We start from the raw sequence: 23082 nt of genomic DNA, 5'->3' as shown, positions 1-23082 counted from the left end.
GACTCTCTCAGGCCTCAGACTTCAGGTTCTTCAAAGCACAGCAACTAAGATAATCCATGGAATAAAAAGGATGGACCAATCTTCCCCATTTATATGTGTGTTACATTGGCTTCCAATGAATTCAAGGGTCATTTAAATTGATGATTATGATATTTAAAATTCTTAATTGTTTGGATGCACCTAGTTTGGTATCATATGTTAGTCTATACCTTCCTAAACAGAATTTATGATCTGAAATTGACGTGTGCCTCTACAAATCCTTCATCTAAGACATGTTCTACTAAGAAAAAGACCACTGCAGGACAGGGTCCAAAAATTGAGAATTCTTTACTGTTAGAAGGTAGGCATCTGATTTCTTTTAAAGATCTCAGAAAGGATTTAAAAATATGTTTTTCCAATAAATACTGCCTAGAATTTAATTATTCTTTCCCTCCTTCCCTCAAATAGATAAACACAATCCCTTTTTCCAACATAAAGAATACATAGTGATGGTCATATTTATTCCCACAGATGTACTAACAGCATGGTGGATAGCTGCAGTCTCATTCTGGCCTGTGTGATACAGGCAATATGCTTGTTCCATATATTTAACTCCTTTCCTTGTGAATAAATCTGAACAACAGATTTTACTGGAGAAGATGGCGCTGCAGGTCACCTTTGGTAAGGTGAATTTTTCACCTTACCAAAGCCTGTTTTCCTGTCTCTGAATGAGCACTAGCTGACCTTCTGGGGGCAGTCGGGGGCAGTTCCTCAGGCCTCCTGCACCTTTAAAGCTGTGTTGTGAAGCATTCAAACTCCTCCTACTTTCCCAGGAATGTATCTGCCACAGGTGAATGAGGGAAACTGGGGCCGCAGCTCTCAGTTTAGGAGGAGCAGATACCTGACAGAGACGCAGCAGCCAGAGTCCAGGGCAAGTAAGAACTAAAAGTTTATGTAGCTTATAGACCGAGAAGCGTTCCTCATGGCTGGACTATGGGATTTGTTTTCTGTTTGGCTTGCAGACAGCTTGTATAGGAGGAAATGTTCTGGAATATCAGGGCTCATAGATTTGCATTCAATAAATGGTGAGGTGTAGCTGCTACATTGCGTGACCAGACTGGCAGCATCTTTGTTGCACTGTTCCCTGGCACACACTGTGTTACATGCCACATTCTCTGCATCTTCTCCCTTCTGTCCCATGGTACACACTGTGTCGCACTCTCTCCCGGCACATACTTTGGTACACATCAGACTCTCAGCATCAACTTCCTTGCATCACATACTTCCTCAGCATCTCCTCTCTTCTGACAAACACTTCCCTGGCATGCATTGTATTGCACTCTCCCTCCATGTATACTGTGGTACATGCCAGACTCGCAGCTGCTCCATTCTATCACACACTCCCTAGGCATAGATTTGTATCATCTCCCTCTTTTTGGGCTATTTCTGTTGCTATGTGATAGTGGCTAAGGAATTTGTCTAATGTCTTTGCAGTATTAAAATTACCAGACACCGCTGATGCTTACAGAAGAACCACTGTTTATTCACAGCATGGAAGAAATTGTTAACATTAATGAGCTTTCTGTTGTATTTGTTGTATAATTTTGTGGCTTTTAACTGAGATTTGTGATATGTTACTGATAGTGTCACATAAATGTACTGATATCAGAAACTGTTATTAAGGACAATTTCTGAACTGTTTGCCGAATGCAAAATCCACAGGCACTTTTTACCCATAGACCGGTGGTTCTCAACCCAGTTTTCAGGGTACACCTAGTCAATTAGGTTTCAGGATAAACACAAAGAATATACATGAGATAAATTTGCATGCATTGCCTCTTTTATATACATATCTGTCTCATATATATTCATTGTGGGTATACTGAACACATGACTGACTAGGTGTGCCCTGAGGACCAGGTTGCAAACCACTGCCATAGACTCTGAGACAATGTTCAAATAAAAATCTTTCCCTTTAAAATTGTATAATAGAGGTACTGAGTGAGGAATCTGTGCAGCTTTCAGCACCTCCTTTTTATGAGGGTATAATTCTTGCCAGCTGAATATTGCAGACCCTTTTCGAACCTTGTCTCTTCAGCTTGCAGGTGAAATTACATGCATAACTTTAGCCACATAGAGGGAAGCAACTTTCAAAGAGCCTATTTCTGTAGGTAAAGCACTGCTTTACTGCTGAAATGGCTGTAGTGAGATCCCTATCATTCCTTTCTGGTAATGGGTAAGTGAACAGGTTATATTAAAATAGCAATGAGATTCTTTTGTTTCTTGCCTTTGGACTTTTTTTTTTTTTTTTTTTGCAATGCTTTTTAATACATATTGTTAAGATAGATAATGCACTTTTCTTAAAGCCGTGGGGTGTTGTGGTGGGAAGGACAGGTGTGAAGGGGGGAGGGGGCACAGCTGGCCCTCATTTCTTTCTCTTTTTATTTTTATTTTTACAGCAGCAGAAAAACACCATGTGATGGGGGAAAGCAATACCCAGAAATTTTGAATTCACACTGCCTCACTATCACATGCTGTGAAAACTTGGAAGACACCTCTGTTTCTAGGGAGTGTCTGAATCAGTTACTGTTCCTGACTGTGCTGGTACTGGTCACCCTCAGCAGCAGAGGGGGGGGGGGGTGGAAATGGATATGGAGAGGCTTGAGGGAAATAGGAAGGAGTACACTTGGCCACCATATTCAAATGCACAAGAGTAGAGTCTTGCGTTTGGGGTATAGATGTCCATGGAAGTGGCAGTACTTTTTTTTCAGGGAGAACTAATGCCTTCTCAGTAATAGTACAAGGCAAACCACATTCAGATACAGCAAGTATTTCCCTGTCCCCAAGGTTTACAGTTTGTTCCTGAGGCAATGGAGCTTAATTTACTGTCCAAGATCTCACAATGAGCATCACATCAGTGGGATTTCATTCCTGACTTCCTTGGTTCTCAGCCCCCCATTTGACAAGAAGGGAGGTTACAATTCATCAGCAGACTTCTGATCCACCTAAATCAGTGGTCTCAAACTCGCAGCCCAGGGGCCACATGTGGCCCGCCAGGTACTATTTTGAGGCCCTGGGTATTTTATCATAATCACAAAAGTAAAATAAAACAGTTTCTTGATCATATGTCTCTTTAGCTATAAATTACATTATTATTATTAAGACTTAGCCAAAAGGAAAGATTTATAAACTATAAAGAGTTTTTACCTCATGCAAAATTGTCATTTCTTTAATAAGACATTAACAATTTTTTCTGAGGCCCTCCAAGTACCTACAAATCCAAAATGTGGCCCTGCAAAGGGTTTGAGTTTGAGACCACTGACCTAAATCCACCTCACTACAGATATTGTTTCCCTCTCCATGGCTCCATTATATTTCTCTTATTACTGACCTTACCCAATCTTCCCCTCCACCCCCATACCACTACATTCCTCAAGTCCACATTGCCCACTTTTTAAATTCACCACCTCACCATCTCGTCTATCACCCACCTTCTTCACAGCTCTATGGCTCCAATATTTTCTCCCGCTCATTCAACCCTTCCCATCCTGTCTGACTGCATCCTGTCACCTGCACTGCCATCATAGCACCACTCTTACCCTACTACTATTAATGATTTCTATAGCGCTACCAGATGTTTGCAGCGCTGTACAGAGTCACGAAGGAGACAGTTCTTGCTCAAAGGATCTTACAATCTAAACAGACAAGACAGATAAATAGGATGCCATGGATACAATTAAGGGGAATGGTTAATCTGCTGGCTAGGGCAGTGGGGAGTAGGGTTATGGTTTGAAGGCTACATCAAAAAGGTGGATTTTCAGTCTGTTTTTTTTTAACAAGGTAGGGTAAGGGGTGTGGCAGATAAACTCAGGTAGTTTATGCCAGGCATATGGGGCAGCTAGATGAAAGAAATGAAGTCTGGCATTGGCAGTGGAGGAGAAGGGTACAACTAAGAGTAGCTGATATGAGGAATGGAGTTCTCTGGGATGTGTTTAAGGAGGGAGAGATATTGAGGGGTAGCAGAATGAACACACTTGTAGGTTAGTAATATGATTTTTAACTATATGCAAAAGTGGATAGGGAGCCAGTAAAGTCATTTAAGGAGAGGGTAACATGAGTATAGCACTGATTTAAAAAAAAAAAAAAAAGCTAAGAAAGAATATGAAGAGAAAATTGCCAAAGAGGCAAAAACTCTAAACCATTTTTTTTAAGGTAAATCAGAAGCAGAAAACCTGTGAGGGAATCCATAGAACAGTTGGCACTCAGGAAGTATAAGGCCATAGTTGAGAGACTGAATGAATTCTTTGCTTCGCTCTTTATGGAAGAAGATGTAAGAAATCTACCTGGACCGGAAATGGTTTTCAAGGGTGATGATATGGAGGAACTGAAAGAAATCCTGGTGAATCTGGAAGATGTACTACCGTGTTTCCCCGAAAATAAGACTGTGTCTTATATTAATTTTGGGCCCAACAAATGCACTAGGTCTTATTTTCGGGGTAGGTCTTATTTTTTTCATGTACAATGATAATTTCTCCCTTCCTCTCCTCCATCCCAATTCTTCCTCTTTCCTTTCTCTCTCCCACATGTGCAGCATCTTTCCTCCCCTCTCACTTTGTGCCTTCCCTCTGTCACTTATTTCTATACAACGCCACTAAAATCTTGACTTTCCTTTCTGAGCATGCTTCCAAGATCCTCATCCATGCTCTCGTCACTTCTCTCCTGAATCACAGGTCTTCTGCAAAGCCAACTCTCTCCCCTTCAAACTGTTCAGAATTCTGCTGTGTGCCTCATTTTCCACCAGTGTCATTATGCTCACGTTACCCCTCTCCTTAAGTCGCTTTATTGGCTCCCTGTTCGCTTCCACATACAGTTCAAACTCCTCTTGCTGATTACAAATGTATTCACTCTGCAGTTCCTCAGTATCTCTCCTCTCGTATCTCTCCCTGTACTCTGCCCCAGGAACTCCGTTCATCGGGTAAGTCTCTCTTCTGTTCCCTTCTCCTCTAGTGCCAACTCCTGACTTCATCCCTTCAGCCTTGCTGCTTTCCCCCTCCTTCTGTTTTAACCTTTTACATTTACTTTTCCTACTGTACATCATCTAGAACACTGTTCTTCAACCGCCGGTCCACGGACCAGTGCCGGTCTGCAGGAAATTTCTGCCGGTCCGCGGAGGGCCAGCAAGATTGCTGCTGCTGCTGCTGCTGCTAAACCCGACAGGAAATCTTCTTTCCGACGTCAATTCTGACGTCGGAGAGGACATTCTGGGCCAGCTAATCGCTGCCTGGCTGGCCCAGAACGTCCTCTCTGATGTCAGAATTGACGTCGGAAAGATTTCCTGTCAGGTTTAGCAGTAGCAGCAGCAGCAGCAGGGCGGTAAGAGCAGGGGAAAGGAAGGAGGGAGGCTTTTTATTGCCGGGAAGGAGGTAGTCAGGCAAGAAGGCTGGCTTTGGTCAGGGAGGGAGGGAGAGAGGTAGACAGGCAGACAAGCTGGCTTTGGGGGTGGGGATGGGACAAAGTGTGGAAGGCAGTGAGAAGGATATAGGAAGGAGGCACTGGGGGCACTAAAGACAGGAAGGGGCACTAAGGACATGGGAAGGAGGCACTGGAGGCACTAAAGACATAGGAAGGGGCACTAAGGACTTGGGAAGGAAGCACTGGGGGCACTAAAGACGTGGGAAGGAAAGAGGGAGGGAATAGAAAGGGATAATTGTTGGGCCTGAGTGCAGAAAGAAAGAAATGAAAGGATACACAGACAGAAGGAAACGCAACCAGAGACTCATGAAATCACCAGACAGCAAAGGTAGGAAAAATGATTTTATTTTCAATTTAGTGATCAAAATGTGTCAGTTTTGAGAATTTATATCTGCTGTCTATATTTTGCACTATATTTGTCTATTTTTCTATAGTTACTGAGGTGACCGAGCTCGCAGAGATGGGGTGGAAACGGGGTTTTTAAATTTTAGTCCTAGTAGTGTGCCGGCCACAAAATAATTCTTTTATTTCTGCCGGTCCACGGGTGTAAAAAGGTTGAAAAACACTGATCTAGAAGTAATGATAAGTGATCAATCAAATTTTTTTAAAAACTTCAAACTGTCTTTCTGGAACAAGCTGCCTGACTCAGGATGCCAACTGCTTGTATCAAAAATCTAAAACAAATAAAAGAGAAATAAAAAAACATGTAATAAAACACACATACAGAAATATGTATAAAAATATATGAAAATGTATATAAAAGTTTTGGAAGAAGCGTACACCTTGACTCTTCCTTTTTAGATTGTGCACTATGTATGATATGGCATTGATATGAATGAGTTTTGCTTACTTTTTATAAGGGTTATTCATTAGTTTGAACCCCCCCAAAAAAAATATTCAGTTGGTAGTGGTCAGCATTTTTAAAATTCTGTCGCCAGCTTATATAGCTTTCAATACTGATTTCTGGTCCATGTCCTGGCACCAGTACTGAATACTGGGGGTTAGGTCTGGGCAGCCTGGCCACCCAAGCTTAAGCAGCTTGGCCTACAAGCGAGCCCTGACTGAGTATCGGGCAAGGGCCCACATGTTTTGCTGTTTAGATACTCTTCCCGAGCCCTTCAAGTTTCAACTTTTATTTAAAATTTGATTAAACGCTTATAATAATAATAATAATAACAACTTTATTCTTCTATACCGCCACAATCGTGCGACTTCTAGGTGGTTCACAACGAAGAGAGCTGGACAATCAGCGAATTACAATATGCAGATAGATCTAAGCGATATACATTGATTAAAATAGGGGACATGTAAAAAAATGTACATGTCTGGACATTCACAACAACTAGACTAACTAGAGACAAGTTGCAAAAGAGGGATGAACTACAATTTTATAGTTGAGGAGACATTTAAGGGATGAACAAAAGGAGGGTTCAGTAAAAACGAGGAAAATAAAAGTTAAGAAGCTCTGATAGTTAGGAAAGTAAGCTGAGCGTTACTAACACCCTAATCATAGCTTTCAAATGCATCCTTGAAGAGAAAACATTTGAGGGAGCCTTTAAATCTATTTAGTACGGTTTCCTGCCTGATGTAAATAGGTAGGGAGTTCCAGAGCTGGGAGGCTTTGATTGAGAAAATCGTAGTGTGTCTCGAATTAATCATCTTCAAACGATGGAATGGAGAGAATGTGTTTGCTCGTTTGATCTAAGAGCCTTTAGTGAGCAGTATGGTATAAGCCAGGGGTGTCCATGTAGTATTTTGTGCGGCCCCGGTTGAGGGCGATGCAGTGTTTTCCTCTGTTGCCCCTGGGTGTTTACCATCTTGCCGGCTCCCTCCTGTGTCTTGCTGCAGCGTTTGAAAGTTTGTGTGGCCCCAGAAACATTTTTTTCGGCCATTGCAGCCCAGTGAAGCCAAAAGGTTGGACACCCCTGGTATAAGCAGTTTATCAAGAAAAACAGGTAATTTTGATGATCTAATTTTGAAGGTTAAGAGAGCAAGTTTATATGTTATTGTGTACGATATTGGAAGCCAATGAGCGTTTTTAGGAGGGGAGTGACGTGATCAAACTTTTTGGAGTTTCTAATAATTATTATAGCTTGATTCCCCCCCCCCCCCCCATGGCCTACCTACATACCTGGTGGTTCTACGGGAGTCTTCAGCAGCAGGAGCGCAGTCCACTTGCTCCTGCTCCCTTGTGGTGGTCTTTCAAAATGGCTGCTGCGACCTCTCATAGCAGCTCGCGATACTACATGAAGTTAATGGAAATCGAGGGTTAGGGGGGGTATTTAAACAACAAAAAATACTTATTCAGGTCCTAGCCCAATAAATTCACCCTCTTATCTTATACAAGCTCTAGCTGAATATTAAGAACATAAGAACATAAGCAATGCCTCCACTGGGTCAGACCTGAGGTCCATCGTGCCCAGCAGTCCGCTCACGCAGTGGCCCAACAGGTCCAGGACCTGTGCAGTAATCCTTTATCTATACCCCCTCTATCCCTTTTTCCAGCAGGAAATTGTCTAATCCTTTCTTGAACCCCAGTACCGTACTCTGCTCTATTACGCCCTCTCGAAGCACATTCCAGGTGTCCACCACACGCTGGGTAAAGAAGAACTTCCTAGCATTCGTTTTGAATCTGTCCCCTTTCAACTTTTCCGAATGCCCTCTTGTTCTTTTATTATTTGAAAGTTTGAAGAATCTGTCCCTCTCTACTCTATCTATGCCCTTCATGATCTTTTTCGTACTTTCATTTTTAGCAGTTTCTTTAGCAAAGTCAGGTGCAAAAATTATGCGATTTCCATTCTAAATAATCTGTTTTTTGCATTTTAGCTGTTTGAAGGATCTCTTGTGCTTGTTGAAACCAGTAAACGTGACACAGACTCTAAGGCAATTTGTACAGCAGGCTTGTCCAACCTATGGCTCTGGGGCCAGAACCCGGCCATCCATATGTTTTTTTCTGGCAATCGGAAGCTTGGCGATTTATGTGGTGCTTATAGCAAGATTCATAGGAGCCAACTTTTGAAAATGATTGGGGCTGCTGGACTCACAACAGATTTCCCCTCGCCCAGCAAAGAAAAACAAAATGCATCAAGTAGTGTATGGCCAGCCTGTATCTAAATGTCGAGGAAGGGCAGGTAATGTGGACAAATCAAAAACTAGGGGCCTGCCACTCTCCCCTCCCTCTCGCAGCTTGTCAGCATCATACACTCTCTCTCCATTCAGGCCATCTATAACAGTGGTCTCAAACTCACGGCCTGGGGGTGACATGCGGCCCATCAGGTACTAGTTTGAGGCCCTCGGTATGTTTATCATAATCACAAAAGTAAAATAAAAACAGTTTCTTGATCATATGTTTATTTAGCTATAAATTATAATATTTTTATTAAGACTTAGCCATTTAGAATATTGCTGGTTCCTGCATAAAACCTTGCTCTTCCCCACTTTTTGGGGGTGAATCAGAGCCAATGTTCAGCAACACTACCTGACTTAGTGCTGCTGAATATTGGCATTTGACTGCCGATTGGCAATTTAAGCGGGTCAGAGCCTCTCTTGCCTGTGTAAATCGCTCTGAACATCAGGCTCAAAATTCAACATTTTCCTTGTTTGATATCATATATGACTTTAAAGGTCGGTAAAAAAACTATATATATTTTCCCCCCTTTGTTAGAAACAGTGTGCACTCTTTCTGCCATTTTCCCTGAAAGGAAAACAAAGCAAAAATCCCCAAATGAAAACAAAGGGCTCCTTTCACGAAGCCGCGTTAGCAGCTTTATCGCATGCAACTTTTTAGCGGGCGCTAACCCCCACTCTAGCCGAAAAACTACCGCCTGCTCAAGAGGAGGCGGTAGCGGCTAGCGCGGCCGGCAAATTAGCACGCGCTATTACCCGCGTTAAATCGCTGATGCGGCTTCGTAAAAGGAGCCAAATTCTTGCAAATGACATGGGAAACTAAACAAAAATGAACATTTTTGGACTGCTCATCCCTACCTTCTATTTTGTCTGTTTTATATTGTACACTGCTTTGGGCTATTCTTTTTGAAGTGGGTCAGTGGTTTATAAAAAAAAAAATTATAAATGAGTACGGGATCCAGCTGCTGTTGACGTTCGCTCAGGAAGGGCCAAAGATGTGGGCTTTATGATCTTCATTTTCTAAGTTTCGAATACGTCAAAGCAAAATAAGATGGATCTGTGTCTGTGTGAGACTCTTTGGATTCTGTTTGAAAGAGGCTGGAAGCAAACATGAGCCCTGATATGAAGCCAGTTTTGTGAGCGCTGAGCACCCCCTCTTCCCCCCCCCCCCCCAATATTGAGTAAATTCCTTCAAGTGTCCAGGGAGGGGTAATTTGTACTGTGTTTGACACCCCCAATCATTTTTCACTGTTGACTTCAATGAGACCTGGCCTACATCTGTCAGTGCCAGAATCAAAGCTCTCATATTTCTCCTCCCTAGATGCTTTCAGGAACCAGAGCTTGCTTTTGGGCTATGTTTGATTTGCTCAGAGAGGAGAGAAGACTCTGCCTTGTGGCTGGAAAGAGGCAAGGGATTTTATTATAATTTTTTTTTTTAAATAGAGGATAGTGTTTTTTCCAGCTTGGAATTTGCTTTTCATTACAGGTTGGTGTTGCATAATATTTAATCCGGACTGTTCTTAGCCTGATTTAAGGGAAAATGATATTAAGTTTGCTAGAAAAAAACTAGTAAAGCTGATTTTAAGAAGAGAGGAGACCCTATACAGAAACAGGTAGCTGAGCAATTTGCTGGGTGAGAGGGAAAAGTTAATTTCCTGGAAATGAGCATTAAAACATTTTTGATTTCTCTGTAACAGAGATAAGATTTTGCATTATAGGAGGACTGAAATTGTTCCCCTAGCTGTCTGAATAGGCAGAGTTAGTGTACGCCCTCTCATTCACATGGATTTGGGTCACAAGTAGCAAAATCTTCCTTGTCCTCTCTGAACAGAAGGTAAAATTCTCCAGGCTGAGAGATTGCTGATTAAGGTAACCTTTAGAAGCTACTGCATTCTCTCCCCATTTCTATTCATCTTTTTGTACAGAGGGTTCATTTGCAATTAAAGTGAGTTAGGGAAAACCAGCTTAAAACTTGGGTGACCCATTCTCTGTCTGTCCCTTACACACACTCTCCCTCCCTCTCTTGCTAAAGTATAAATTTTGAAAGGTTCTGGTCACCTACTTTATTCCTCCTCCCTGGACAGAATGGAGCCTTCACCTGCTATCTTGGCTATCCCTTACTCGTCTATAGTATTATCAAAATGCTTTCATGGAGAGTGGAAAAACAATAAAAATAGATTACAAAGTAAAAGCTTTAGCATTAGATGACACTATTTCACTCATCTTACTCATCATTCAGTGGCTTCCCTTATTAGCTCACATATATAGAAACATAGAAATTGACAGCAGATAAAGACCATATGGCCTATCCAGTCTGCCAAACCTTATCATCTACCATCCGTCCCTTTCCCTTAAAGATCTTATGTGCTTGTCCCATCCAGATATCATTCTTCATCTCCACTGGGAGGCTAGTCCACACATTTCAAGGTTAATCTTGTGAACCTTGTCGTGCCTTTCCACAAAGAAGCAGTTCCTTAGATCAGTGTTCTTCAACCGCCAGTATGCGGACCAGTGCCGGTCTGCAGAAAATTCCTGCTGGTCTGCGCAAGGCCGGCGAAATCAACACGGTTAAATTTCCTGCCAGGTGTATAGCAGTGGGCGCCCCGACTGCGGTGGTGTTGGCAGCAGGCTACTGTTCCACCCAGCCTCCAGGCGGTGCGCGGGGCCGGTGTGTGGATTGAGGCCATCAGCAGCATCTGGGCCTTCCCTCTGCGACGGCTCGCTTGTGTGTCCACCTAACCCTCCCCAGTACTCACAATCAGTGTGTCTCTTGCTCCATGTAATTAGCAGATTATGTATCTGTTGCTCTGACCCAGGAAGTAAATGACAGGCCTTTTTTTTTCAGTAGTAGTGCAAGGAGGAGAGTCCCCAGCTTGTAGCTCTTGGTCTTTGACTCGGGCATTATAGCAGAGTTTACTCCTGTATTTTGTTTGTCAGCTGTTTTCTGATCTGCTTGATATACAGTATAGCATTGAGTTGCTGATTGAGATTCTGGATGTATTTGAGAAGGTTTACTGAAGAGTGTCCATCTGGTGTGATCCCCATAACATACATCCACAGGTAGACTAGCTTCTCGGCCAAACATAAAATAATAAGGGGAATACCCCATGGCATCATTCTTTGTACATTTTTTTTAAAAATAAATTTATTAAATCATTACAAGTTATAACACTTCTGGCTATATCCATATTCTCTGACCACAAAATGGGATTGCTTCTTTTTTAAAGTAAATTCTCATAACAGATGTAAGATCTTGTTCAAAAACGAAGTTCACTATAAAAGTACTTCACTCGTTAACTTCAGAGACGGAATCTTCCAAAATCCCTCTTAAATCTTGAAATTGACCTTTGGTAATAACATTTTGATATTTTTAAGCATTTTCAGAAGAGCTTTTCTTTCCAATAACAGTTGGTAGAAAATAAGCCTTAGTAATAGGTGGAATAGACTCTGGTGGGAAATTCAAATTCTCTATAAGTTTTAAGCATGTACCAATCTGCTGACATGTTAACTCTATTGTTTCTGCTTTTAGTGGGAGGAATCTATATAATGTACAGACAGTTTTTCTGTTGCTATGACATCAAAGGCAGAGAAGCATCCTGCACCTTGAAATTTTTGAAAGATTCAGTGAACAGAGGAATTTTCCCTCCTCACAATAGGCAGTACGTTTGTGTCTGTCTATACATGGTATATGGACCACTCTGTATATTTCTCAGGTTTTTGTAATAGTGCAACCAAAGAAACATGAGAAAGTTTGGGCTTTCCCACCTAAGTTTCAGCCAAAAGATTATTTCCTGGCCATTAATGGTTGTGGCCACCTTCAGTCATCACTGACTGATGTTGCCAGGAGACAAACATTTATTTCAAAGTGCACACAAAAGCTTGAGTGTTTCTGCTGTCAGTGTGTGCCATCAGGCCTACCCAATTTTGTCCTATAACCTTTGATGGCCAGGAAGAGAGTTGGCACAGAGACACAGAGCTACCTCCATGCACAATCAAAGTTCCTGATTGTTGAGCTGGGATAGTTTCCTTGTAAACCAGCAATAGATTTGCCTGTCATCAATTCCTCTGTCCTAAGTGGATGTTTGTCCTGTAATCACAATGAGAAGTTGCTGGCCAAAAATGAACCTAAAAAGAAGGGCTTATTTCCATTAATGTTATCGTCATTCTAGTTCCCATGACTCCTACTTTTCTCACTCTTCATTGCAATGTGCACTTTTCAAGCTGAATAAATGTACTGAAATGGAAGCTGATAAAATTAAACACCAGAAAACTTGAGGGGCTAGTAACCTCTGTTCAACATACTGGGCCAGTGTTAGGGGGCCCTGGGACCCACAGCTTCAGGGCCCCCCCCCCACAGTCCAGGCATCTCACTCAGCTGCCATCAGCCCTGCCTTCTGTCCTGGTCCTGCGAAACTGGATACAATAATGAAGACATAAGCCGCAGGGCTTCCCCTCTTGCCTGCATTGCTATAGGCTCTGCCGGTCTCGATCCTGAAGTCACTTCCTGTTTTGAGAGGCAGGATAGAGACTGGCAGAACCTATAGTGATGCAGGCAAGAGGGGGAGGTCCAGTGACTTCTGTCTGCGTTACTGACATCCAGTATAGCGGGACCAGGGGCAAAGGCAGGGCTGAAAGCAGTCAAGTGCTGAAAGGATAAAAGGAGACCTGATATTACTGGATCTATCCAAAAGCTTAAATTATCTTTCCCCTCATTAAAAAATGTTATCTATACTGGAAAATTAGGGAAATCACTTTACTTTAAAATCACTGAGCTTTGGAATAATTTTCCTGTTCAGCTGCATAACCTGGGTTCCTTCCAATTATTTCGAAAACATCTGAAAACGTGGCTATTCTCAGAAAAGTAAATTCCGCTGCTCTCTATATAATCACTAATTCTTATTATATTTTCCTTTCTCTAAAACTCTTGTAAATCGTGCTGAGCTCTATCTCTTTAGAGAAGATGCGGTATATAAGCTTAAGGCTTAGTTTAGTTTATGTGGATCGGGGCCAGCTAGCCAAGGGATATGGATCAGGGCCAGCCATCCAAGGAAAGAAAATAGAGATTCTGGGTTGTAGGTAGAGGGGAAAATATGATATGCTTGTAATGGGAAGGGGGGGTAGATACGGGGGGATTGGTATGACAGTCAGAAGGGAGATGATGGATCAGCTTGGGGGAGGGCAGTTACTGGACTGGGTGGGAGTGGGAAGAATAAGGACACAAAGACAAATGCTGGACCTTGCAAGGAGCAGAGTGACATGGGAAATACTGTACATAAGAGAGTGGAGTATGATGACAGAGGGGATATGCTGGACAAGGTGGATGGAGAGTAGCAAGACAAGGGGAAAATGCTAGATGGAGGGGAATATGAGAAGCTTAATAGGGGATGGAAAGAAAGGGATTATGCCTACATAGGGGTGGAGGGGAGATAGTGATCATAGAGGGAGTAGGGTGATAGGAGGAAGATGTTAGATTAAGATGGGGAAGAGAGAGGAGGTACTGGAATGGGATGGGAGAATATGGTGGACTGGCTGACTTAGGAAAGGGGAAGAAAGGAGCTGCAGGATCAGATAAGGAAGAAGGAAGGGATATGGAAAGATGCTAGATATGGGGATTTTAGGATGAAGAAAGAAAAGAGACAGGTATGAGTAGGAAGACAGATGGGAGATGCTGGACATGGGGTGCAGGCAGTAAGAAGACAAAGGGAGTTCTGTACATTGGAGGAATAGGCAGATAGGGGTGATTCTGACACAGAAGGGGGAGAGAGGAACACAAAGGAATGTTGCATATGAGAGGGAAGTAAGGTGATGGGGAAATCTTAGATGGAGGTGGAGAGAAAGTTGAGGTGTTGGAAGAAAGAAAGGACATGATATGCTGGATGGAGGGGTGGCAAGAGAGGAGATACTGGTCAAAAGAATGAAATTAAAGGGGGGGAAAAAGAAGATTCTAGAAGGGGGAGAGAGAAGAGAGCTAGCAAAACAAAACAAAACTGGAGAATAATAGGATGAGAGAAATGAAAAACTATAAGTAGAAACAGAAAGAGATGTAGAAAAATAAATGGAAGGAACCTGAAAGGAAAAGGTTAAAGTCAGAGATGGAAGTAGGAGAGGAAGTGAAGAAGACAGGAATGGAGAGAAGTGGCAGATGGGCTGAAGACCCTGGAAAGAAAATTAAGAAAAGATCAAAGAAAACAAACTGGAAACTGGGATAAAAATGAATAAAATGGCCAGACAAAAGAGGCAGAAAAAAGAATTTTATTTTTAATTTCATGAACAGAAAATGCAGTTTTACAGTAAATTTACACTGTGTGGCGCAGTGGTTGGATCTACAGCCTCAGCACCCTGGGGTTGTGGGTTCAAACCCCGCGCTGCTCCTTGTGACCCTGGGCAAGTCACTCAGTCCTCCATAGCCCCAGGTATGTTAGCTAGATTGTGAGCCCACCGGGACAGAGAGGGAAAATGCTTGAGTACCTGATTGTAAAACCGCTTAGATAACCTTGATAGGCGGTATATAAAATCCTAATAAACTTGAAACTTGAAAGTATAGAGTGCTGATTCTGGCTTATTGAGGTTTAATTTTTGTCTACATATTTTCAATTTGTTGTTGCTTATAGTTGTATTTTTCTGTATAGGGGCCTTGTTGTGAATATGTAACTTTGGGATATGTGCATCACAGATCTTTTTATTGTGTTTAGTGACTTGCGAGATAGCTTATGGGGAGGGAGGGTGGGCAGTAGCCTATAGCCCAAAATGGGTGGTCACCAAATTTTCTCCCCACTATTCCCCCTGCCCCTTACCCAAATGCAAAATATAAATACCTAAGCAGGTGGAAATCCCAAAGCCCTGCCAGCTACAGACCTCTTCCTCCAGTCCAGCGGTCAGAATTTTCCAAGATCTGCAGCTGGTGGCAGCTCAGGGACACTGCCATTAGATGCAGAGCTTGGAGATTTCTGGCTGCCAGACCAGAAGTGGTCTTCAACTGGCAGGGCTTCGGGATCCTACCAGCCATTTGAGGGGGGGGGGGACCTGGGCCCGAATCCCCTGTGGGTTTACTACAAAAAGAAGTGTATATCTATTTTTATTTATCCAGTGTTTTAAAACTTGCTGAGTTTAATTTCTTGGGGTTCCCAGTTCCATTTCTTTTTCTAATTGTGATCCCTTAATCTGTATTTGGTAAAGATCTGTCTGTATTTTGTGTGTGAAGAAGTCATTTAAAGTTGTTTTATGTGTGGTAGTTATGGCTGGTGAAGAGATTGAGGAGAGGGAATCAGGGGCCTCCTCCTTAATATCTACCCTGGGCTCCAGCATGTTTAACACCAGTCCCTGCCTACATTGTCCTAAAAGAGACCCAAGTCTTCAAATTGCAGCCTAAGCAAAACTGGGAGCTTTACAATACATTAACAGCAAATTACTTACATGTAATAAAACATAGTAGCATAATAGATGATAGAAAATAAAGACTTGTACAGTCCATCCAATTTCTGTCCCAGGAAGATTTTAAAAGGCAGTGACTCACCCAAGGTCACAGAAAATGACAGAAGCAGGACTTGAATCCAGATCTCCTGGTTTGCAATCCATTATTCTCACTACTATTTTGCCCTCCTCTGCACAGTAGATCTTTAGTAAGCTCTGGTAAGAGAAGATCCGTGTCTCTGAAGCACAGAGATATATCATGCTCTGTGAGCAACCAGCAATACTGCAGACAGACCTAGTGGCTTATCACTAGGATATCTGGGAATGGAGGGGAGCCTAATCAGTGGACTGAGAACCAAGGAAGTCAGCGTTCAAATGCATAGTAGAGGGGGGCACCAGCACCTCTCCACCCCACTACCCCCGCCAAACTCGTGCCCTCCCTTTCCCACTCCACCCTCTACCCTCACCTCTTTAAATTTTCACCAACAAGAGCAACTTTTCCAGTCTGCTGCTCACGCCGACCTGGCTGCCCTCTGAAATCACTTCTGGATTGCAAGGAAAGGAAGTGATGTCAGAGGGAAAGCCTATGCTGGTGTGAGCAGCAGGCCAGAGAAGCTGCTCACGCTGATGAAGATTTATACAGGTATGGGGAGAAGGGAGGGTGTGAGAGTGGCAATGGGGGGGGGCGGGGAAGGAGGGGGCACAGAACGAGTGGAAGGATACCACCGCCCCTTGCACTTCCTACCCTCACTATGCCACTGGCCACTTCCACTTCTTGTGATCTCGAGCAAATCATTTAAACCTGCATTACCTCAGATACAAACTTAGGCTAGACGCTAATGCCAGCATTGAGCTGGCGTTAGTTTTTGGCGCATAGTGTGGGGGGCAGCGTGCGCTAAAAACGCTAGCAGAGCTTAGTAAAAGGAGCTCTTAGTTTAACAAGAGCCATGAACTGTCTGTTGCTATCAGCCATTCTGCATCGTGTAATTTTATGACCTTCTTTTTTTCAGGCTCTTTTTGTAGTACTACTGCAAATCCCATTCCAAATTCTCAGGTGAGTAAAAGTTTCAGGGTTTTCTGCTTTACATATGATTATGACTCAGTCAAAAATCGCTAGGGGGCCAATGAATTCAACATTACTTATATGTTGAGTGACTAAAAGTGATTAATACAATTTTGAAAATAGTCACTCTATAAGAACATAAGAACATAAGAAGTTGCCTCCGCTGAGGCAGACCAGAGGTCCATCTCGCCCAGCGTTCCGCTCCCGCGGCGGTCCATCAGGCCCATTGCCTGAGCAATGGTCCCAGACTATCCCTATAACCTACCGCTACTCTTATCTGTACCCTTCAATTCCTTTATCCTCTAGGAACCTATCCAAACCTTCTTTGAAGCCTTGTAACGTGCTCCGGCCTATCACAGCCTCCGGAAGCGCGTTCCATGTGTCCACCACCCTCTGGGTGAAAAAGAACTTTCTGGCATTTGTTTTAAACCTGTCTCCTTTTAATTTTTCCGAGTGCCCCCTTGTACTTGTGGTTCCCCGTAATCTGAAAAATCTGTCCCTGTCTACTTTTTCTATACCCTTCAGGATCTTGAAGGTTTCTATCATGTCTCCTCTAAGTCTCCGCTTTTCCAGGGAGAACAGCCCCAGCTTTTTCAGTCTGTCAGTATATGAGAGGTTTTCCATACCTCTTATCAGTTTAGTTGCTATTCTCTGGACTCCCTCAAGTACCGCCATGTCCTTTTTGAGGTACGGCGACCAATATTGGACACAGTACTCCAGATTCATATCCAGAGACATTGATAAAGCTAAGTCTCTTATATTTGAAAGATATTCTTAAGCTCTTATAGTATAGTATAGTATAAGTAGCAGCTTAAGTAATAACAAATAGCAACGGTTTTGTACCCATATTGAACACTGTAATGATTGGGTGGTGAGGCGGTGGTAACTGACTTCATGTCTCTGAGCAGAGTTCAATTCAGAGTGGATAAGAATCATATATAGATTACTTTAATCATTCTATAGAGTGACTATTTTAAAAAATGTTACATAGGATTATGAGCAGAACATGTCTTTCTAAATCGGTTAGGGTATGTCATCTGAATGAGCTCCTTGGAGGCCATAGAGAGAAAGCAGCTTTGTGTGCCTGATGGTTCCCTTGTCCTGAGAAAAGGATTAGTGATAGCGTGGAATAATTATAGTCCCAGAATCACAATTTTGCACAAGCCCCTTTGTGTGTTCACAGCATCCAGTGTTCTAATATTTTCCATTGTAATCCCCTGTGGGAGCATGATTGTATTAATAAAAATGCAGGCAGAAAAGATGGTTGATATAGGGCTGAGTGCTGGTGTAATCAAAATCATTGACTCTAAAATTAAAGCTGGCCTCTTGCAGGGCACCTCATGGGGAATCAGGGAGCAAGGGGCGAGGTTTCCTCCATGGGTTACAGAATGTTGTGCTGTAGTTGTTTGTAAAGAAAAAAGATGAGAGTATGGCTTGTAATTCATTAGGTGGATAAACTTTATCTGGATATTTTTCTTTTATAAGGTTTCAGGTTGCGATATTTACTAATGAGCAACAACACTGAAGATTCATAATAAGAACTTATAATCAGAAGTTAACAGATAAGGACCATTTGGCCCACCCCCTTAGCCCAGTTGTCCCTGTCCTGTAGAAAAGAATTGTTTCAAGACACCAGTACTTTGAATGAGGCAAGAGCAATAACTACTCGATCCTGCCTCCAAGCTGTCATTTCCAAAATGGCAGCCTCTGCCCTACACGGTACATCCTAGGTGCCTGATTTGTGATTTGAAGGGGAGTTCATATTGTGATTAAACTACTACACCTACGAACACTTCCCTGTCAGTTATATATTGTGAGGACTAGTTTCAAAACAGTTGACACCACAAATAAAAAGCGTTTTGCCACTGTTAATTGGCTGTCTGAATAGTGCCCCTGGGAGGGCCTAAGGGATATGGTCTATTGGAATCTTAGGCCACTCGTAGCATATCCCAGAATGCACTGGGAGTCAAATTTAGTGCTGCAGATGTTCTAAAGCAAAGAAATAGTGTCAGTGCTAGTGTCAGTCAGAATTCTGACACAGAATATAAGACCATATTTATGAAAATGTGATATACTACCATAGCATACCATGTGGCAGAAGAGTCTCTAGGCAGTGATACTGAAATGGTATTGACTCAGACTTTCAGTAAATTGTGTAAAATTAAGATTGTGACATCTCTCTTACACTTTTGATAGTTTCTACAAGCACTTCTGTATGGAAAACCTCTTGGCCCAGGAAAAGGATCTAGGTATCTGATCAGTAATCTTATATTCCAATTCAGATTGAAAGCGGATTGCAAGAAAACCCTACATTAAAGGGAGCACATATAAATTATTATAGAAAGAGTTAAAATGTCAAGAATAACATTTATAAAAAATAGGTCTTTAAAACTTGATGAAAAATGATATACAAATTTAGGTTTCTTATTTCTTATTTCTGAACAACCTGATAAGAAAATGATCATACAAGTTGACTCTTCCTAATTACTCTAAAAACAGTTGGAAACTGAAGTTTAATACTACAGTTACTCTGTGTACTAATAAACCCCCTCCTTTACAAAGCCGTGCTAGCGTTTTTAGTGCCGGCCACCACGGTAACAGCTTAGATGCTCATAGAGCTGTTACCGCCGTGCTGGCGCCAAAAATGTTAGTGTGGCTTTATAAAGGAGGGGAAAAATTAGCTGGAACACATAAAAGAGATATTAATTGTAGAGAATGACATGGGGAAAAAATCTGTCCCCATCACTGCCCCGTTACCGGACCAACAGACCCTTCACCACCCCATCCCCGCCGTCCCCTTCACCACCCCATCCCCGCCATCCCCTTCACCGCCCCGTCCCCGCAGCATCCACCCTTCCCTCTCGGCACCTCACTGCCCTTCGGTATCTCTCACGTAGTGCGTGCATCTCCCTCCCTCCCCCTTACCTTTGCGGCGCATTTTAAGATTTTAGTCTTGTTGAAAGCCGCTGGAGTGTTCGTGCAGTCGTGTGCGTGTGTGGGCAGAAGCTTCTCCTCTGACACAACCGGAAGTTGAGTTAGAGGAGAAGCTTCCGCTCACCCACACACGATTGCACGAACACTCCGGCGGCTTTCAACAAGACTGAAGCCTTAAAACACGCCGCAAAGGGAAGGGGGAGGGAGGGAGATAGATAGATTCGGGTGGGTAGGTAGGAAGGAAGGAGGAGGGCTGCACGTGATTGGTGACCACTCGCGTTCCCTCCCTTAACTGCGGGGACAAGGCCATTCACCGCTCCACGGGGCGGTGGATGGCCTTGTCTCCATACCCCCGGTGAGCACCTTTCCCCCTCCACTGTTTTGGTGGGTTAACCGCGGCTACTCGCGGGTAACATCCACTGTGTCATTCTCTAGTTAATTGTTCTGGAGCATTACCATATAAAGCCTTATATACTAGACAATATACCTTAAACTTAATCATAGAAACATAGAATATGATGGCAGAAAAGGGCCATCGGCCCAACAAGTCTGCCCACTCTAAGAACCCTGCCCCCTAAGCACTTCCTCAAAGTGAACCCACATGCTTATCCCATTTTTTCTTAAAATCGAGCACGTTGCTGGCCTCAATTACCTGAAGTGGAAGATCATTCCAACGATCAACTACCCTTTTGGTGAAGAAATATTTCCTAGTGTCACCATGAAATTTCTCACCCTTGATTTTTAACGGATGCCCTCTTGATGCCGTAGGACCTGTAAGGAAAAAGATGTCTTCTTCTACCTCAATACGGCCAGTAACATATTTGAATGTCTCTATCATGTCTCCCCTCTCTCTGCGTTCCTCAAGAGAGTATAGCTGCAACTTACCTAGACGTTCTTCATATGGGAGATCCTTAAGTCCTGAGACCATCCTAGTGGCCATTCGCTGAACCGACTCCATTCTCAGCACATCCTTCTGATAATGTGGCCTCCAAAATTGAACACAATATTCCAGATGAGGTCTCACTATTGACCTGTACAACGGCATTACAAATTCGGGCTTTCGGCTGACAAAACTTCTATGGATGCAACCCAGCATTTGTCTAGCCTTGGATGATGCTTTCTCCACTTGATTGGCAGTCTTCATATCTTCACTAATGATTACTCCTAGGTCCCGTTCTGCAACAGTTCTTGTTGTATCTAAACAGTAGCCAGTGCGAGTTTCTATCCCAATCATTGATGATACATTGAAACCCTCTGCTCAGTATCAGCAGTAGCTCAAAAAGCAAATAGAATGTTAGGAATTGTTAGGAAAGAAATAGAAAACAAAAATAAATATTATATAATGCCTTTGTATTGCTCCATTGTGCGACTGCACCTCGAATACTGTGCAATTCTGGTTGCTGCATCTCAAAAAACATTTGGAGGGCCCTTTTCAAAAGAACTAAGTGAAGTGGAAAAAGTAGATTTGAATCGCTTGTTCAATCTTTCCAAAAATACTAGGACTAGGGGGCACGCAATGACACTACTAAGTAGTAAATTTAAAACAAGAGAAAATATTTTTTTCACTCCACATGTAATTAAACTTTGGAACTCATTGCCAGAGAATGTGGTAAAAAGCAGTTAGTTTAGAGGGGTTTAAAAAAGGTCCATAAGCCATTATTAAGATTAACTTCGAAAAATCCACTGCATATTTCTAGAATAAGCAGTATAAAATCTGTTTTACTCTTTTGGGATCTTGCCAGGTACTTGTGACCTGGATTGGCCACTGTTGGAAACAGGATATTGGGCCTGATGGAACTTCGATCTATCTCAGTATGGCAATGCTTATGTTCTTATGACTTTTTCTCCAGGAAGATGGCTAACCAATTATAATCGCAGGTATATAAACTCCCCTTCAATCTTTAACAGTCTGGCCAGTAACATCCTCCTATTCCGTATTAGTGGAGTTCACATTGATGCCCACTCCAGCTCATCCTACACCGAATCACCATATATGGAACACAGACCATGCAGGTCTGTCCAATACCAGTCTTAGTTCTTTACTCTACATCCTTCATTTTCTAATTAGAGATCCTCTGTTTTTATCCCATTTGAATTCCATCACCATTTTCCTCTCCACCACTTCCCTTGGGAGGGCATTCTAGGCATCTACCACCTCTCCGTGAAGAAAAATTTCTTAACATTGCTCCTAAGTCTTCCTCCCTGTAACCTCAAATATTTTTTCGTGCTCTTACTGGGGTGCTGTATTCATCATTGGTCTTTAAGGCATATGCATAATAGGGTAGCTAAATTTAAGCACTTTTTGTATAATTAAATTTGTAGAATACTGGCATTCATGCGGATAAGTGCACATGTACGCATATTAATGGCAGTAGTTTGCCAAAATGCTATTCTCTAATTATGTGCTCAATGACATAGCATGTAATTGTTAGGGGAGCATTCACAGGGGAGGGCAGGGGAGGGGCAAAGGTGGGGTCTGTATTAGTTAACTGTTTTCATTTTTGTTTATATTATCTTATTTTGCCATATGTGAATTTATAATTCTTTAAAACCAATAAAGAAATTTGGGGGAAAAGGAGGCAGGACTGACATTTAGAAACTTACAAAATATCGTAAGTTTTGCAAATTGGTGTCCTTGTAAATTATTGCACTTAAATTTATTATTATTTATTTAGATGTAACTTACACCTTTTCAGTAGTAGCTCAAGGTGAATTACATTGAAGAGGTCACTGTCCCCAGAAGACTTTCAATCCAAGTTTGAACCTGAGGTGACTTGCCCAGAATCACAAAGAACAGCAATGAGTTTCTCTGATTCTCAGCCCAGTGCTCTTACCTCTAGGCCACTCTTCCACACCAGCGCTAGTTTTCCTGGTGCGCAGATGCTGTTATTTTTATTTTATTTATACATCTAAAGATTTTTCCAAGCATTAAAGACTTCTATAGAAATCAAGAAGAAAAAGTGTAAAAAAAAAAGGAAGTACACACCAAACAATCAAGTCCACAACCATTTCAATGGGGTGAATTATTTAATGAAATATCATATATAAATTATACTAAGCCAACAAGCAGCTGTTGAAAATGCAAACTATTTGGCATC

The 23082-nt window shown here is 42.4% G+C and overlaps 1 protein-coding gene across 1 annotated transcript in view; it reads left to right on the top strand.

The window, feature by feature from the left end:
- The first annotated feature begins 820 nt into the window (after positions 1–820).
- The window catches only part of TMPRSS9 (transmembrane serine protease 9), a 162885-nt gene continuing 140623 nt past the window's right edge, over positions 821–23082 (top strand). Inside the window, exons 1-2 of the mRNA XM_033956023.1 lie at positions 821–914; positions 16998–17041. The gene's annotated coding sequence lies outside the window, so the exon portion shown is untranslated. The remainder of the gene's footprint in view (positions 915–16997; positions 17042–23082) is intronic.

This window comes from Geotrypetes seraphini, chromosome 8 (assembly GCF_902459505.1).
Source record: "Geotrypetes seraphini chromosome 8, aGeoSer1.1, whole genome shotgun sequence".
NCBI classification, from domain to species: domain Eukaryota; kingdom Metazoa; phylum Chordata; class Amphibia; order Gymnophiona; family Dermophiidae; genus Geotrypetes; species Geotrypetes seraphini.
This window is presented reverse-complemented; position numbering and strand designations above follow the sequence as displayed.